Raw genomic sequence first — 19423 nt, forward strand, 5'->3', positions numbered from 1 at the left:
GAAAGGCCCGATGCTCCAAACCTGCTGATTCCCAACCATCTCATGGACCTGCAGGTCGCCCTCTTCTCCTTCTAGCAAACACTCACAGTAATGTGAAGTGTGTGTGTGTGTGTGTGTGTGTGTCAGTGATGACAGGGAATGATTCAGTGGCTGTCTAACTGTTTATGACGGCTGTCAGGACGAGAGATCCATCTGTGTGATTAGCTGCTGGACCGGCTGACTTTAGTCTACGACGGATCGATCTGTACTGGCTGCTGAGATAACTCCACCCACACACACACACACACACACACACACACGGTACTACTGGCCAAGTGTGTGCATGACGCACACAAAAACAATAAAATAAGGCATAAGCCCTGCTGCTCTTCCTTCCCTCTGACACCTTTCCTCTCATCATCCAGCCTGGATGGATCATTCAGCTCCTCGTGGATGTAACTCGGGTTTAGTCACCGTGACAAATGGCAGCACAGGTTCCTCCTCACAACGGCTCTGATTAGACAGCCGCGCTCTTTTTGTTAGCAGATAATGTCTAATAATTTGGGATCAACAGGGGAGTGAGGTCTGGTGCGGCTGGAGAAATAGCTGAGAATAAGATCCACTGCTCATTTCTCAGGTTCTTTATCTGCTGTGGCTCACGTCGCCTGGCTACCTGCATGAATGACAAAAAAAAACACCTTTTTCCATCCACTGCGCTTCGTCCTGTCTGTCCAATGTCACACTTTACATCACTCGAGGAGAAAGGAACAGAAACGATATGAGGCGGCTGCATCCTGTAGGATTTTTTTACATTATACATTCAAGATTTTCTCTGAAAGCTTTCACTCAAAGAGAAACAGTTCTCAGCTGGAGGTCATTGTCATTTCTTCCACATCATCGTCATCATCACTGTTCTACTTACACAGGCTTCTCTGTAGTGCCTTTATTTTCTCCTGACATCAACAAGTGAAGGAGAGAAGAGCCGACAAAACAAGACGACAAAGAGTCCATTCAGACGGAACATCCAACTGGTTCTACACATCAGAATAAGAATCTGAAAATCTAACCATTGCCCTGGCAACAAACTCTCCACCCAAACCGCGTCAATCAAGTTGTAATTGACCGCACTTGAGTGTCAACTATCCGGGTTGGAAGGTGAAGGAGGACTAAAACACCACACACTCCTGCAAACTCTCCACCTGCTGATGGAGTGAACACTCTTCTTCACCGACCTCCTCTCCTGCCATTATTTTATCTTTCTGTCTCTGCCTTTTAGAAGGACGTCTGAGAGCTGTCAGGATCAAGGCTCCTTGGTTGTGTAACAGCAGCCACAGCGTGAATGTTGGACGTCAACAAGTCCGGCCTCAACAAGCCTCTTTATTTTGAGATATGATGCAGCGATTTCTTCCTTTCTGTGTAAAAATATATATTCTGCGAATGCATCCTGTGGTGCGTTCAGGTACTGAAACAAAAGAAAATCTGCTTTTTATGTGCATCATCACTATAGAATGTTTCTCTCCTTCAAATAAGTGATTGCTAAGGCCTTTCTCTTAAAACCCTGATGGAGCACAACGAGGAGAGTCGGAGGGATTCGTGAAGCCAAAAATTTTTGGAAGTATTGTGATATTTAACAGGATAAATGTATAAAAACATGTGGTGGTGCTACAGAGAAAGGTCAGCGGATTGCCAAAAATCATTCAAATTCATCGTCTTGGCACGAACACACACTTGAACACTTGAACTGAAGGCAGAGCACGTGCACATCTACAAGATGCTAACAGAGGATGCTAACACACAGCACATAGCTATCAAAGAAAATGTCATAAAATATGTAACTCTGCTATATTCTCCAGACATTTGTGCAGCTTTATTTTTAACCACTCAATAACAAGGCCTGCTTTGTGGCTTTCATTAAAAGTCTAATTAAAACACCCAAAGTCAGAGTTTACAGATCATCCTTCCATCAGCGTAATTGGGCTGATTGCTACATGCAACAGTGCTCATTGTGATTTCATTTAATTAAAAAGAGAGAATTAATAGATGAACCCATGGCGTCATAACAGAAGCTTTTCAAGCTTGATGGGTGCTTGTTCAGAAAGTGAGGCTGAAGGAGAGCTTTCATCTGTCATGGTACAAATTTACATTTAACTATAAGTTAATTAGAAGAGACTGACATTAAAGCATAAAAGCATATATGTCTCCAGAGTCATATGAGGACCTGCCTTCTGTTTAAAGCCAACACTGCCACCGTGTTGTTTTAGTGTCTGGGAAAAGTTTATGACCCGTACATCAGCTCCCTCAGCTGAGCCGTCTCAGAGTTATACCTGCAGTTATCCTCTCCTTTGCACTGCCGAGACCCGCCTTTATCCAACGCTACAGGCAACACACAGAAAGATATAAACTGCTAATATTATTCACAGCCGGGGAAAAAAACAGATCTGTACAACAGCACGGTGGAATCACAGGGCTTATTCTCTTAGATGGAATGGGTGAGTGAAAAATAGCAACCGACACTCAATATCTCCCTGCACATGTAATCTAATAACTTGCTGCTGCAGGTGTAAATCTACCACACACACACACACACTGCATGAATCCAAGGCAGGATTGAACTCAAGACACCTATATTAACAGCGACCTAATCATTAATCACACGTCCTTATTGTCTCTACAGAGGATACACTGAGTGCAGAGGAAGATTTCATTTGTCTGTGTGAGCGCTGTGGGTTTATTTGTCAAGAATTGATCTGAGAACTTTCTCTTCATCTCTCACAGTTTAATCTCCATCGTCCGTTTCAAAGGCGTCCCTGGCTCTGTGGGCTGTTTTCAGGTGCAGTTTTATTAAATGTTGCGTCACCGTACGGACTGATGTTGCAGATATATAAGGATTAGACTCTTTTCAGGACATCCTGATGCTCTGCGATGATGAATTCTCTGACTACCATCATGAAATCTAGCAACACAAAAAGGTGCTAAAAGTGCACAGTATAAGTAAATTTAAAAAACCGTTATGCAACAACCATCAAATGTGCAAATAACTTCTGAAAAAAGGCCGCAGAACTTTGACCTCTCTGACCCTCTCATTAAAACGTGTAGGTTGGCCTCTGAGATAATGTCCCACGTGCAAAACCTTTCACACAGAAAAAGCCTGTTAATCCACCAACACCAAAAAAAAAACACTTGACGTGACATTATACTCGCTCTCTGACCTTGATTGTCAATAATTGCCACTTGCAGCCAAACACAATATAAACAGAGTTCTCATTTGCATAAGTTTCGTGCTGGAAGTTGCTTTCTGGAATAATGGCATCATGAAATAAACATAAGCCACAACTTACTGCGGCTTAGTTTCATGTTTGTCACCCTGATTTACATTTTCCACAGAGTTCAGATTCCAGTTTAAATTGAGTCCGCCTGATGGCCCCCACCTGACGCACACACACACACATACACGAGACAACAGGATGAGACGTAGGCCTCCTTCACTCCTTCTTGGCTTTCAGATTTAAGATAAGATGAAACTTTAATGACACCCGCGGAACTGGGTCGAAGGAGCCGCAAAGAAGACAAACACAGAGAATACAAAAGCGAAAGCAGGCCGTGTAAACAGCACGCAGCGGAACAGACAAATATGAAAATAAGTTCTACAACTGACCCCTCCGTAAAGTGTCTGTAAAGATGATTCACTTTGAATTATTGATGGGCTGACAGGGATCGCCTTAGCACTACAGGCAGGTTCTTTCATTGACTGCTAACGCCTTTGTTTTCCATCAAAGATTCATCACAGGGAATGAAGAGCTGGGTCTCCTGTTTCACCTTCCCGCAGGCACTTAAAGACAAACATGAAGGCAAAACACTAAACATATATACCACAGGGCGTTCAAAGTGGCACACACGGCTCTAACTTCAGTCATCACCGTGTAGCCTTGCTTCAATTTCTGTCTTAGCACACGATAACTGGAAAAAAATCAGTATTAAAAAAGACAGATACATGTTTTTACCTGCAGCAGGACTCACACAGAAGCAAATTCAGGCCAAAAGCTGCACTGGGCGTGATTTTTAAGTCAATGTTTAGGTCAAAAAGCAGAATAGCTGAATGGACTTGAGGGTGACAAGCTGAAAAATCTGACCTTTGGACTATTTATTGATTTTTTTTAACATGTATTTCCGTAAGCACTGACTGGAAATTCCTCTTGCACTCTGCACTGAATATAGTGCTTCAGAGGTTGGGGTGGAGGTCAAGCGAAGACAGATTTAAGTGCACATTCAGCAAAGTTATGATTTTAAGTTATATTTTGTGACTTAAAAACAGAGCAGACAGACAGCTTTGTAACGGTGATCCATACGTTTTTACCAGAAAAACAAACTGGATCAGCTCTACAGCTCCAAACATAAATCACAGATTTATTAAACTCTGTGAGCAGCTTTATGCAAAGTGAGTGTTATTATTCATGTATTTAAATCAGAGAGGAATAAATTAACAAAATAAAAAGCCAAACATGCTCTGGTTCCAGAATTTGAGAACTTAAAGCTTTAGGTATGACACTGAAACGCTGTTTTCTGACATGGAACCAGAGATGTTTCGCTGCCTGTCACAGCACAGACGCTGGGAAATCACAAAGCCTGACCCGGGCCCCACGTCTCCTCTACCCTAAATACACACTGCATGATCAACGATGAAGCAGCACTAATCTAAATTCACGTCAAAAGATTCCTTTGAAGAATCCTTTCAAAATAAAAAAGTGAGGGCAACCTGATCAGATGATCCCTCTCTTGTAGATAAAAGCAGCGCCGCATAAAGCCGAGGAAAAAGCTGGCTGCCAGACACACTGTTTCCACCACACTTCACTGTGTAGCTCGATAAATAAAAGAACAAAACAACAAATGCTGGCAGCTCAGACTCACTCTTCATGCTGATGAGCGGTGGCTGACAAAATAAAGACGTCATTCCAATAAAGAGCCACATTATAACACTCTACTTTGATATCACGAGCCACAGCTTCTGTGTCCAACATGCGTCCAAAAAACGACATCAAATTGTCCTTACGGAAGGTCGGCGCCAGCCTCCCTAGTTCCTAGTTTAGGTTTCAGCGCTGAGAGGTGCTTGATAAATACCGGCCCTGCAGGGTTGTTTATTTTCAGGTCTCCCTATACAGTTCACTCCAGCTTTAAATTAAAGTGCTGTCCACACAAGGAACAACCGGGAGGAAAAACAGCGAGCGGATCAGTCCCTGTAGTGCCTCTCTCTCTCTACTTTCACGGCTGTGGAGTCCGGCTAAGAAAAGCACTGGAACCATATTATCTCAGGCTGTAGGTGGAGGTGTACAGAGTGCACACCGCTCGTGCTTCGTTTGCCTCCGTCCAATCACTGTCATGGTGTGAATGTGGCTCACACTCATGATAACATGTCAGCAGCCCGACAGTTCCTTCTTGTAGGAACTCTTTGCCCAATTAATTCAAGCACTTTTTCGTAATGCTAATAACGCTAATGTTGCTCTTTGAAGACATGCACATACTGTATACTGATTTACATGAGCCCCCCTCCCTTATTACTCTGAATTCATTATCAACAAAGCAGCTTAGCACACAAGAGCACTGGAGTGCACACCTGAGTGCACACATGCACGACATGCAGGGAGGGACGGCACTGAAGTGTTGATGTTGAATACTTCTGCTGCTAAAAATGAGTGACGACGATGCAAAACACATTATCCTGGAGCCGTAATTATGGTTTCTAATGTGGGACCAATTAGCAAGGCCCATCAAGCTGTACTGCTGTGAACGTGCAATTAGATTTAATTACATGATAGAAGCGCGGCTGACAGCAGGAGAGGATGAGGCGAAGGATACATGCTTATCTCTTCAAATGTTGTGTTTTTTGTGTGTCTCGGATTGACACACCGGTCGATTAGTAGTGAGTCCAAACTTTGCCAGACTCCAAATTTATCCACATTCTCTAAGAAAGGACTGTAGAAGGTGTAATTTAGCTGAGCCCTGCAGCGTTATGTAGGCTGCCCCAGTCAAACACAGCTCCCTCAATTCACCACAAATGTACATATTAAGTGTTTGTGTGTGTGTGTATTCCTGGAAAACACACACAGCTGAGCCATGTGAGGCCCAGACTCAGGTCAGAGCTCACTTTTGGTTTGACTGGCCAGTTAGTGAGAGCTGTCAGCTCTGCTTTATTGTTGCTCCTGCAGCAGTGGGGTACAAGGGAACAAAAACAGGTGAGCTCCTCTCAGTCAGTCAATATCACTCAGTTTTTAATGCTCCCAGAACAGTGAGGTGCCTCCTCCACCCACTGTATTTCACCCTGTTATCCGCCCTCTAGCCTGATACTGTTGAATGACAACATCTGCTGACTAAAAACCCCTGAAAGGCTTTGGATTTAACTGAGGGAACTTCATTTTCAGCTTCCACTATAAGCAGTCGAAGACAAACTGCTGTTCACAAACAAACTGGAGTCTGGCTTGCTGCCTCCCTTCGTCAATATTTATCACTTATAGTTTGATCTTTGCTCCTATTCCTAAGTTTCTTTACGCTTAATGAGATTTGTTCTGCTGATTCTTCTTCATCTGCCGCGCTCGGTCACGCAAAAGGCGAGCGGATGGCGCCTGGATCATAACTGAGATGCCATAATGAGCTCAATTTCCTAGGCTCCGCCGCAGGAGAGCCTAATGCCCAGTCAGTAACCTGCTGTGTAGTAATGACTGTGCACGTCAATGTCTACTGCTAGCATACACACAAGCGCAGAGATGGAGACGTGTACAGACAAACAACAGCGTTTCATTACCCAACATATACTAATGGCCAATTATTCCTGATATTTTTCCAGCTAGCGAGTGTTTTAGCTGCAAATACCCGGCAGACTCTGTCCTGTGAACTCTCTGTCGCTTCACCAAGGCTTTGTGCATGGAGAAAGACGCCGGCTCCCGCAGCCTGGAGGAGAAGCTGTTCATCCAAAACCGGCCCGACTCCTCTGCAGCGCTGACATTTGTAGGATCTAATAAAGTTTAAAGCTTCGCCTCTAAATATGACTTGGCTTTCATCCTGGTTCTTTGCTGGTAGTTCTTCCAATATCTACACAGTATTGTTTCCCTCAGAAATTTATTATGGCACTGAAAACTGCAGCTAGACCCCACAGCATTAAAACTCCACACTAAATCCAATACCAGTGAAATTGTTTCGGGTTGAGTGCAGGTCACCTGCAGAGCACAGCAGACCTTCTTTAAAGCAGCCCACAGCTCAGACATCGACAGTCTGAGATGTGAGACAGACCGGTCCAAGAAATAAATTCTCATTTCTAAGCTCCTTCACCAAGGCTTAAAAGGAGCACCTCCATGTTTTCTCCCCTCCACGGAGCACGTTGGATGATGTTTGGAGCGTGTCTGGCTCATTAGCTGCTGAGGTGCTGCACAGGATGTATGACTGGTCTTTGAACACGGGGCTGCGTCACAGTTTGGACCGCCGTCGACATGTTGGTGGCATCAAAGAGAATATGTGAGGTGCTGTGAGGTACGGCGCGTCTTACTGAGGTGACAAAGCCTCACACACACACACACACACACACCACTGTCATCAGTGTGTGTGTGCTGAGAAACAGACAGGAAAGAACTAAGAGAGAAAAGAGGATTTTGCATATGTTGTCTTGGTGCTTAAATGAAAACTGTCAAAAACATTATGCTGTGCTGGCAAGCTGGAGTAAACTGTTCCAGCTTTCAAACAGCAGGGATGTGCAGAAGCTTTTCAGGACTCTCACATTAAATGGGCAACAAATATATATATATAAAAATAAAAAACCTTTGCAGCTGGTGTCCTGATTCAAGATGACAATGGAGCAGCGATTCTAACTTTGCTGGAGACAGCGCAGCAGTGACTCATGGGAGCTGTATCATTTGCATGAGTGCTAAATGTTAAACTGTGAAGTGAATCACGAAGGAAACAAGGGAGAGAGATGAAGAGGATGATTGGAGGAGGAAATATCACACCGGGGGAACAAGAGAAACTTCAAAATCTGGATTTTTTTTTGTCTGCCTGTTGTCACCAGGGAACAAGAGCAGAGAGGGAGAGGAAATACAGCAGCCTGTGACCTCGGCAAATAAAAATTCATTTTGTAAACCTGACGGTCCCCTGTGACTTTCCATTCTGGGGTTTTGTGATCTCCTGTTGCAGAGCAGCAGCCTCCTTATTCCCCATGTGGATGTCAGCGCTGTCTGTTTACCCATGCATAAAGACAGAGAAATAAGTCTCGCAGAAAGCCGGGGCGCAGACTGACAACTGCACTCTTGAACTTGTCTTCTGATTCACTGTCTGACATTATCACACACGCTCCTCTTTGTCTGAGTGATTCCACCATGTGAGCATGTGCATACAAGCCAACATGACACACAAAAAAAGTCATCTCTGCGTTGCTACGGAGGCAAGTGTATGTGCGTGGGTGGGTGTGCCATTGTAATACATCCAACTCTTCCTAACAATGCACCAGTGTGTGTGTGTGTGTGTGTGTGTGTGACCGTGCCTGCCTCGCCAATTAGCCACCATTGAACTCCATTACTCTTCTTCTGTGTGTTTCAGCGAAGCACAATTTGCACCACTGATGGATCCAACATTGTTCCTTCTATCTTATAAATTAGCGGAATATTTTAAAAGTGAGCGAGCGTGACCCACGGTGTCTTGTCGCAGCACTTGAATGACAACGCCGACCCCGCGCTTTGGGTGAAATGAAACAGAAAATGAACAAAGCTCTGGCGAAGAAACATCTTAATGACTCTTAATTATCTTTGCCATGGAGCATAGTGATATACCAGTCATGTAGGACACACTAACCCCTTTAAACAGATACATCGAATAACAGCCTATTGACAGTTTGCTGTGGGTAATCGTTTTTTTCTTTACTTCCTGCACTGCGTTCATGCATCAGCTTAACACCAGCTGCCTCTTCCTCAGCCTGAGGATCTGTGTGATTGTTGCTTATTTATCATGAACCTTTAATTGCCGGTTTACACTGCGATTTTGGGCTGTCGCAGATGAAAGTTGAGCATCGTCGTAGGAGAATCGTGGCGATATCAGTGGTCTTACATCGCACTGAGAGGCAGGTTACACGACAGCCGTTGTCAAAATGCGACCAAAGACAAGCTGAGATAAAATTCTGTCAGAAATTTGTCTGTCTCACAGGGTGACAGCTGCTACGACCTGTCACTCCACATCCACCTCCTCTTCCTCCTCGCATGTTGACGTACGTCATAACCTGTGATCGCGATGCGATTCAGTAACTGGTCATCGTACAATGTGCACGCATCAAAAAAGTCGCTAAAAAGTGCACAGTGTAAACCGGGCATAAGACTGAGGCCGGGATGATCCATTTAAAGTGGACACTCAGGTCCAGCAGATCTGATTGGAGACGCAATGTCCAACTCTATAAAGTACAAACTAAATCATTTCAAATGTAACCTGCAGATTATGAACGTATCTATATGTGGGAGTTAATCATCAATCATCACACAAAAAAAGCATGAAAAGATGATGGCTCCTCCTTTGTGGGAGAAAAAATGAATCACTTTTCAAACCCTCCTCAGTGCTGCTCTCATTACAGGCTTACACGACCCGATATGTAAAGCAGTATACGTTACACCGCCACCGAGGGCGTCCTGCAGAGCCGGAGTTAAATTACCTGGGCGTAGGAAAGGAAGGTCATTACACTGGATGGGAGATCACTCCCCAATCCTCCTCCACCTCCTCATTTCATGCACAATAACTCGGCGTGTAACAGCAGTGATACAACGCATGAATTATCGCTGAATAATTGATAGAAATTCCATGTTAAATTTTTAAATACATTTTTAAATGGCCTGGTGTTTAGTGAGATTCTTTTAAAGCACTTACATCATGAGATTTTAATACGATCAGTAATCTGGATTTATTTCAGTTATTTCTGTGCAAATATCTTCACCACCAAACCTTTGGGCGGATTCTGTTCACCACACAGATTTAAACACATGTTTACACTGCTTTGGGCTGTGTTCTGAGTTCAAAGAGGATCTCGGTGTTCCGTTATGGAGGAATCAAAACTGAGTGGGTGTTAATTAGGGCTTAAGTATTTAATGGCTTCTCTCTCTATGCAATCATTTGACGGCAGAATTCTACTCTTCTTCTTGTCAGGACCCATGATGAATCACTTCATATCTCATCACCACCACCTTCCCCAGTCTCATCCCGTCTTCTGATCGCAGCAGCAGGCACAGTTTACAGCCGGATCTATTCATCTTCTCTGTCTGCTGCGTACGGTTCATAAGTGTTATCGGGACAAAGCGGACATTTGTTTGGAGCACATTCAAGTTAACCTATTCATCAACCATTCCTGTATGTAAACAGACAAATCTCATTATACTGACCTCATGCAAACACAACCCCTGGAGACAGACAGTAATGGGAGTGAGCCTTCGTCTGCCCACCACCTCTACATTTATTCCTCAAGGACAATAACCTACATCATATTTCCGACCATTCATTTGCAGCTCTAATAAATACATTCCAACTAACCCAGATGGAAGGTAAGTTCAGCATTTACAACACAAGTGAGACTGATCATCCCTGCACTAAATCAATGCTAAGCTATATCCTAGCATGCTTCACTGTGATTGGTTCAGCCGTTTTATTGCAGAGCTGTGAAAGCTGAACGATAAAAGGAACTGAGAACACATTCAGTTATCACCACACATTTCATACTCACTCACAGCACAGTTGGTTAGCAAAGGCTGGGGTTTCAAAACAAAATGCAAAGCAGCTTATTTTCTAATCAGAACTTTCAGAAAAATATTGGATAGGCAGAGCCGGGTGTATATCTACATTTGCAAAATGATCTCATAAATCAGCACTGGCTGCAAATCTCCTCCATATTCCAATCATAAAATTACATCTGAATCATAATGAAGAAGGTGATGCTACAAAAGGGACATTGTTCTGCTCTACAGGTGTCATATAGAGAAACATGACCAATGCCTGCATCTTGTTGTCACTGCTAGCTCCTGTTGAGTTCTGAATGACATAGAGGGGGTCAGATAAGAGAATGCAAAGGGAAAAGGGACCTGCACTTCTTTCCTGCATGTTGTAATCTGAGTTTTGTCCTTGAGCTTGCTGCCAGCAGGAGGGTCCCCCCTTGTTAACCCCCAAGGAACAGCACGTCATAAACAGCACGAAGCGCCGGCCGGCTATAAGGCAGCACAATAACCTGCATTATAGAAGCAGCCGGTGCTGGCCTCGTCCTTAAATCGACTCTGTACTGTAACGCACACACCCACCTGCTGCAAGTAATTCTGCCAGCACACATCTCTCTGCCACCCACACACACACACACTCACGTTGAAACACATTACCTTCCAGAATTCAGAGTCACTCTGATCTCTCTAATCTGCGGATGCAAAACCTCACTCTTTCTCCTGGTGGATTTATATCAAAGCACAATGTCAGAAGACTCAAAATAACATAAAGGATGAAGTTTGCAAGACATGACAGTTAAAAAATAACCCCCCCACCACAAGAGTCTGCCCATCGGATCCTTGTGGACAGCCTTTACTTACTACTACCCTGTTCTTCTGCCTATCATCTACAGAATCTCTAGAACAGTTCAGTTGACACCTGCATGGAGTACAACAGCTCTGTAGAAGGCTGTATTTCTTTCTGTGTCGTCGGGTGCAAACTTCTAAAATGTCAACTTTTCTCAAAGGCAGAAATGTTTCCAGCCTTGAGCACCGTGTCCTTCGTGAGCTTTGAAAAATGTTTGAAAAGGTTATATAAAATGTGTTATTTTCTCAAATGAAATCTGTCCCCTCTGATGCTCTTGAATATATAAAAACTGAATGATTTGTCTCACCTGGTTTTGCTGCCTCCCATGTGCCCCTCAGACAAGGTGAATAAGAAAAAACCTCCTGCATCCCTCCTCCTCCTCCTCCTCTACAGCTCCTCTTACTTCTCTCTGGGCTCACAGTCCTCCCTGGCAGCTTGGGCTCCAGAGTCCCTTTTGTCATTTCCACTTCAATTGCAGCCGCCTTTGCGACAGGAGCCCCCACTGCACTGCGCATTTTCAGGTGTCCCTTGAAAGACGAACCTCTTTGCCTGGCAAGAGCACATAGGCTCAGTTTACAGAGTGATCAAACAGACCAACACCTTCATAATCTTTCACTCCCTGTTTGAGTCCGCCCCTATCTTCCTGGACAAGCTGTGAGTAATGAGAGTGGGGTCTGAGCCAAGCCGTTCGGCTGTGTAATCCGTTTCATAATGCCCTTCATTGAAGGGCCAGGGGTTGTAAATAAACAACGGCGCAAGCGGTAGTGCGGCGTTGCAGACGGCTGGGAGGTAACATTGAGGCAGGCGGATTGTAAATTGGTCTTGTCCGGGGCGCATGGGTGGGGGTTACGGTGCTGATGGCTGAGAGGGTCACACAGTGCCATGGTGTGACTGCTGCACACACTTATTATGCTGAAGGTGTGATGGGTGGGGAGGGAGAGATAGAGGGAGAGGGAATGTTGAATGGTTGAGCTGTCTGGAGGTTATGTTGACTGCTGGACCTTGCCATGATCGGAAGTCCCCGTGGACAGATGCCGGGCCTAGAAATGGCATCATGTCTGTGTCTGTGTGTGTCTGTGTGTGCTGGTCTGTCGGCTGCAGGCGCTTCTCCTCCTGTAGCTGTGAGGGGAGCAGCTTGGTGCACATTTGCAAGTCGCTGCAAGGTCAGAGCGGGCCTCGTTGCTCAATGTCAAAATGGAGGACAGGAAGGAGGTGGGCAGGTAGGTGCGTGGGGGTGGGAGGAGGAGTCATCATTGTCTCTGTGGGAGGGTGGAGAGGAGGGGGCCCTCCAGGGACTGGTGCCCTTGCTGGGTCCTTGAACTCCTCTCCTCTTTTTTTTTTTGGCTGCACACACAAACAGAAAATGTGTTCTACAGATACAAAGAAAAACCTGCAGAGCATGATTCAGTGGGTTTATAACATCTTTGTGCTCAGCTGCTACAGCAGATTAAGGTGTAGCAGACGAGCTAAGTGATCAAACATATGCCCAGATCATGACCTGGTTGGATTGGCAGCTACTATTGAGATGCTATCATGTGCAAATATGGACAGAAATCCAGCTTAATATGCACCCTCACAATCTGTAATTAAAATGCACTGTTGACCACCTGCAAGTACAATCTGGATATTTTATTCAAGCCTACTAAAGGGTTTTGACTCATCTTCCCTGTGAGTTCACTTCACTATTGCCTGTTTCTAGCTTGAGTTTAAATTTATGCAAGAAAAGAGTGTGACTGCAGCTAAAGGTGCGCGTGCAGTGCACCGCAGCTCACTGCTGTGTCACAGCATGGCCTCTTTACGCTGAAATTAGTCTGAGAATGACTTTTACATAACACACCACCACCAACACAAAGTAGTTAGTATGCTGGTGCAGCCCACTTTGAGGCACTGGAGATGGCTACAAAGCTCGTACTCCCACGGATGGAAGTGGAGAATAAGCGTGTGTGCTTACGTCCAGAGAAATAGTTTCGGGCAGAACTTGGAAAGTTTGTGTAGCTTTTTATCAGTTCAGTCAAAGCAGCAAAACAGAAATGAAAAGTCAACATGTTCACAGAGACGGCTCTGTGAAACTGAAGCTAACAGACGAAGAGAAGGCGTGGACGAGGAGACAAAAACACACTCCTGTTTTCACAGTACTCTTCCCATATTTCCATCCCATTACTTCCTTTCCTACTTTCTCAATTACTATTTAATAATGCTACAAACAAAAAAAAATGAAGGATGACCTAGTGGACAAAGGCAGACGTGATATATGAGCATGGAAAAATCCATCTTTTGAACCTTGTTCTAATTTTATGCGGCATCAAAACACCATTGTGCCAAAGTCCATTCTCCTACATAGGAGCAGAGGCACTGCAGTGCATACAAGCCCCCTTATGAAGTGTGCTGCTGGTGTAAGGAGGGAGGGCCCCATTCATCTACACAGAGTTTAGCTTTATCAAAGTCATGCATGGTTAAGAGTACGCAATCGCTCATTGAATACACAAAAGACTAAAGGATTTGGGTGAGGAGAAAGCTTCACAGTCCGCAGTGCCTGGCTCATTTCTAACATCAAACATCACTGTTCAAAGAGATGGTGTGTGTGTGTGTGTGTGTGTGTGTGTGTGGAAAACACCTCCAGGAAACAGAAAGCGTGGGGAGTGTAAAGAGATGTAGGGGGGGGGTGAATGGTCAAAGCAGGGGTGGGTAAAGGAGATTTACCATACAAGAGGAGAGGAGAATGAAAAATGCGTTGACTGAAGGGAGCAGTGCAGCTTTTCTCGCTTTGGAACAACATTTTTAAGAACTCTGATCCTTCACCATCAATGTTCTGTTCCTCCTCCACTGCCAGGGCGGACAGTCAAAAGCCAAGTGTGTTCATTTGAACCCATGACAGAAGAATTAAAGGTAACAAACACTGTCGATTTTCTTACTCTGTACTTCCAATAAAAAGTCAGCAGGTCTTTGAAATCACTTCGGGAGATTTGTGTTTTGAAATCGTTTGGGTTTATCCACTAGGGACCATGAATGTTATGGACATCCAGCCTGCAGTCAAGCATCCCTACTGTGACACAATGTCCTTGTTAAGTAGGGAAATTTGACTTGAAAAAGGTCAGGTCAGGAGTGATCCTCAAGGGAGGAAGAGAATCAATAAGCAATTTAATGGCAATCTGACAAATAGCTGTTGAGGGAACAACAAAGTATCAGACTAGGTGTAATTGGTTCAAGCTTAAACTCAAATCAGGCATCCTGCCAGTTTTAAGGTACATTTAAAGAAGATTAAACCTATCAGGAGTAGGTAAATCTCTTGGTGTGAGTTTATAAATCTGGCGTCTCAAACAAACATTTGCTAAACTGCAGACAGCTCCACTGCATGCGGACTCCTGACAAAGACGCGTCAGCTGAAAAACTTTAAATTAGAAGTGAAATATATAACTCAGAGAGAGAGAGATGGGATCCACCCCACTGGTTTCAAAACAAAAAGCAGCTCATGACCTTCACTTCGGATGAAACCTTCATTTGTCAAGTGAAGCTCTGACTGGCGAGGAAAGGCAGAGATCTCTGCTTTAAGAGGATGTGCATTGCCACTCGGTGCTAAAACACTGCACTGGTTCAAAGGCCGCTGCTCGTCTCGCAGATATTAACCTTATAAACAGGAAGGGTCCACGTTTTTAACCTCGAGGGGAGTCAGAATCGCCCTCAGCCTCAACAGACGTAGCTTTATGCTAAAAGGTTAAACACTGCAGCAGTAAAGTCTGAGGTTAGACACCGCCGTCGCACACCTTCAAGGAAGGGCAGACTCATTGATTGAACTCATTGCTATTTGTAAGAACCACATCTGAATGCTCAGCCCACGGAGAGGGGGATGAGCAGAGATTAACACAGCAGCAGCCATGTTTGTATGCATCCAGCCACACCACTGTATCACACTCCTACCAGTGCAGGAACAAATCAGTATCTCAGGCTCGTTGATGACCTCGCTATATTGATGGATGTGTGGATTACTGGCGTTTTAGCTGACGCAGCAACCTCCACCTATGCAACAAGTTAAATAGTTTAATTTACTACCTGGCCCTGGTCTGCTGGATCCTACATGTGATGGGATGAGGTGAGGGAGTGCATTAAGGCTGCATTGACTCATATGTCAGCCAAAACAAACAATCAGGGCTTGAATTAATCACCCTTTCAGCCTGCGGAGAAAGTCTTTGAATCCACACACACACACACACACACACATTTGAAATCATCTCACATGTGGCCAAGAGAAAACCTGTGAGGTGCATCCATGCTGGTCTCTGGCTTCTGTTTTCAAAGGTGTTATTGTTCCAATTGTGAGTCTCTTGCTGCTCGCCAATTGAAACCCCACCACACTTTTATTTAATCTGACAAGTATAATCTTCGGAGATTGCCCTTTCCCGCTGTGATGGTTGAAAGGCTTCTAAAAGACTGGCTGAATTGATCTGAAGACACTTTAAGAGGCATTATTGTTGTTGCTGCTGTGCTATAATCACAAATAGACCCTATAAAGTAGAATAATGCCAAGCAATGCCAGTCAGGGAGCGAAGTCAACTATACAATGAAGACTTAATGGTTTTATCATTGCTCTGAAATTGTGCAGTCCGTGTGTGTGTGTGAACACAGTTCATTACTGTAACCACAGAAGCTGCCATCGTTCACACAGTGTTGATGGAAGAGAGGAAAATATCATAAATAAATTCATCATGCAGAGTTCATATATTCTGAGGGACACACCTCCCACTGCGCCAGAATAGATTTTCCCCTGAGGCCAGCATTCAGGGTTTACATTCCTAATGACCCACAATAATTCAGCTGTGATTGATCAGTGGAATCGACTGATGAGTTACAATCTCTGAAGCTTCTTCGTGGGTGTATTAAGCATTGTGCTCTTGCTGCGAGGTCCAATAGCTCACTGCCATTGGCTCGTGCCCGACCCGATATCTCCCTCTGGTTGGCTGCCGTATCACAAAACCGTGATAAGTGACAAACTGTGCCCCCAGTGTTTGCACTTTATTCGACCGCTCCGCACAAGGACAGGCGAGGAAGATGTATGAGTCGGTGGCGTAATGTATTCATAGAGGAAAGGATAGAGAAATTGGTCTTGAGACATGATGAAGCGCCTGCTGAGGTGTCTTTGATAAATTATGATGAAGCTATGCAAATAGTGCCTGCAGCTGGAGCTCAAGCATGTACTGTTCAATTAGGCTGTCACTGAGGTGGTACACTGGCACAGGGACCGGGTGAGCAATGAATTCATCTATTACTGAAATTGATATTTAACTTCATGACGAAATAAGAGGCAAAGTTTTTGAATAGAATCTAAAATTTAACGCTTACATGTGCGACCTTATTATCCTCCTTTTTCACAGCGGGACTTAGGAGATGCACAGAGGAATCAAACGTATGGCAGCCATGGCCACATAATGCAGCTGGCAGGGAGCGCTGTACAGAAGCCAACTTCTTCACAAACAAAGCTGCTGTCACATCAGTTTCCTCACCCTTCTATTCCAGACAGACAAGAGTTATGAGTCTGTCCTTCCAGCTGCATGTTAGACACCAATTAACAAACTGAGAACGTGAGAATAAAGCACACACAGCACAGTGGTTACAAGCATAAAACATGATGATGATCCTCTCTTTATAGATTTCATTCAGCAAACATGAGGAAAAACTTCAAGCCAAGAGAATTATCCCAGCAAAATGGACTTTCTTTTAACTGCTTGTAGAGACCCACACAGAGTTCACAGTCACTGCCTGCGTCCTGAAGTAAGGGGGGAAAGCAGTTCAAAGACGGCGCAGAGATCCAGCGCTGTTCCTCCCAGAGGCCCATCGCCACACTCAGTCCCTTCCACTAAATATTTCACCACAAGGGTCTGCATGAATCAACCATGCATTCAGATTTCACATTCATGTTTTACAGAGTGTGGAGCAGAAATTACAGCCAGCTCGCTCTGTACTATGAGATTAGACTCTCCTTTGATGCTCGATTTTCTTTTTCTTTTTCTCCCCTTGTAGCCAGAAAACAAGAAAAATACTGGAAATAGATGAGATTTTCCATCGCTACAGACAAACCTAATGTATTTCAATTAGGCTACTACTGTTTAGTCTGTAAGCACAGCTCGCTGATAGGTTTAGGAACTACAACTGGAGCCTTGGATGTTTTACTACAGGTGGATACACAATACATGTCTAGCTGCATAGTTACCGCAATTAAAATGACATCACATTAAAATACTCTTCAAGCCTAGAAAATGCAAATTCTATGCAGATTAGTAACATGATTCATGTATTAATTTGGCATGCTGAGTGGTGATTAGGTGAGTGGGAGTAAGCAGCAGCCACTAAAGCTCAGCTAAAAACCAGAGTGTGGCGAGAGGGGAAGCGAGAGCAGTGTGAGAGAGAGAGGGGTGACCTTTACGCATGCTCGCCGCCTGTGGCGCTAAGGAAGCACACATATGTAGGAGATTTGAACTTTAAGCTTCCTTGGACCATCTGACATATGTATGCTAACCGTTTATGTCTCTGCAGGCGATTACAGACGAAGCAAAAGACATAGAGGGGAGCACAGAGCAGCTTGAATGATGATGTTTGTCTCAGGGCCAAGTCTTCTAGGAGTTTAAGAGTTGTTCCACCACATAATAACTTCTACTCCAATTTCTCTGTCTCTGATGGAAGATTTTCAAAACCCACTTCTCCATTAGCACTCAATAATCTTCCTTTTTGTGCTGATTAGGACACATCAAAACACAGTCAAACAGTGGGAATCTACCTGACCCAATTCGACTGATTTAATGTATTCATTTGTCCTCAATCAGGTCCCTCCACTGGGTCTTGATTAGACATATCAAGTGGACCGCTTACTCAGATTGCAGATATTAAGAAAATGAGCTCATCTTGGTAGTTCAAATGTCATTCAGATGTCTGCCCTTTGACAGAAGCTACACGTAAGCGCCGCCGTGTGTTTCAACCACTTAAATGCCATCAAACCATGCGTATAATACAAGTCATGTCATCACCGTGCGGCTTTATACTATTGGGAGACTTGACAAAGAAGCTGATGTGATTCAGTAGGATGCACCGCACCATATTTTCAATTCAATAATTAATTTAGTAATTCCCTTTGAAGACAAAGTGCACACAGGAACCTAAATTCATGCAAGGGGTGATAAAGCCTCTGCTTCATTAAACAGCTAGATTGACGCAGTGAACCTCAGAGGCAACAATAACTTTTATTCCAGGCTTCTGTTTCGGCTCTGTGAAATACATGGCAGCTGTGTCTGCCTATTATGAAGGGCCTTTTAAAACCAGAAATAGGCTACACCCCTGACTGAGCAGCGATTTGACAAACGGACAGGAAGCTGAGGTCAGTGTAGCATGCCGTACCTGACACAGCTGGCTCTCATCCAACGCAATATGGGCTCCGTCTCTTCATACTGTCTCTGTAAAGAGAAGGGAGAGGAGCAGCAGGTTCAGGAAAATGGATAAGACTTCAGAAAAAAAGGAAAAAACATACTGTGAAGTTCTCAAATGAATTTACTGAAGCTAAAACGTGATCGTTTTCTTCACATAAAAGCAGACTGAAGGCAATAAAGCAATGAATCGGCCCTGTAGAACACACAACCAACATGTCCTCCTTCAGGTAAAGCCTTGAACTCAACACAAATGCATTCCGACACGAGTTTTAAGTGTAATCAGCCGATGGCTCATCAGTATGCTGCAGCCACCGCTGCTATCTCCTAACTGTGGCAACAAACAGGCGGAGGAGGTGGAGGCATCTATTGATGTACGCTCTTTCATGAGGACTTATCATTCAAGACCCACTTACGCCCGGAAAGGTCAAATGAAATTCTCTCATATCAAATTGGGTTTTTTCACTTGATTAATA

The 19423-nt window shown here is 44.3% G+C and overlaps 1 protein-coding gene across 7 annotated transcripts in view; it reads right to left on the reverse strand.

Annotated features, from left to right (window-relative positions):
* The window catches only part of LOC114429327 (beta-1,3-galactosyltransferase 1-like), a 61122-nt gene that overhangs the window by 13908 nt on the left and 27791 nt on the right, over window positions 1-19423 (reverse strand). For 6 of the 7 annotated variants that reach the window (XR_003669682.1, XR_003669681.1, XR_003669676.1 and 3 more), the window contains exon 1: window positions 3981-4109. The gene's annotated coding sequence lies outside the window, so the exon portion shown is untranslated. Of the gene's footprint in view, window positions 1-3980; window positions 4110-18921; window positions 18978-19423 lie in introns of those variants that run through there. The other variant, XM_028398223.1, reaches the window with a different exon arrangement.

The sequence above is a fragment of the Parambassis ranga genome, chromosome 2 (genome assembly GCF_900634625.1).
Source record: "Parambassis ranga chromosome 2, fParRan2.1, whole genome shotgun sequence".
NCBI classification, from domain to species: domain Eukaryota; kingdom Metazoa; phylum Chordata; class Actinopteri; family Ambassidae; genus Parambassis; species Parambassis ranga.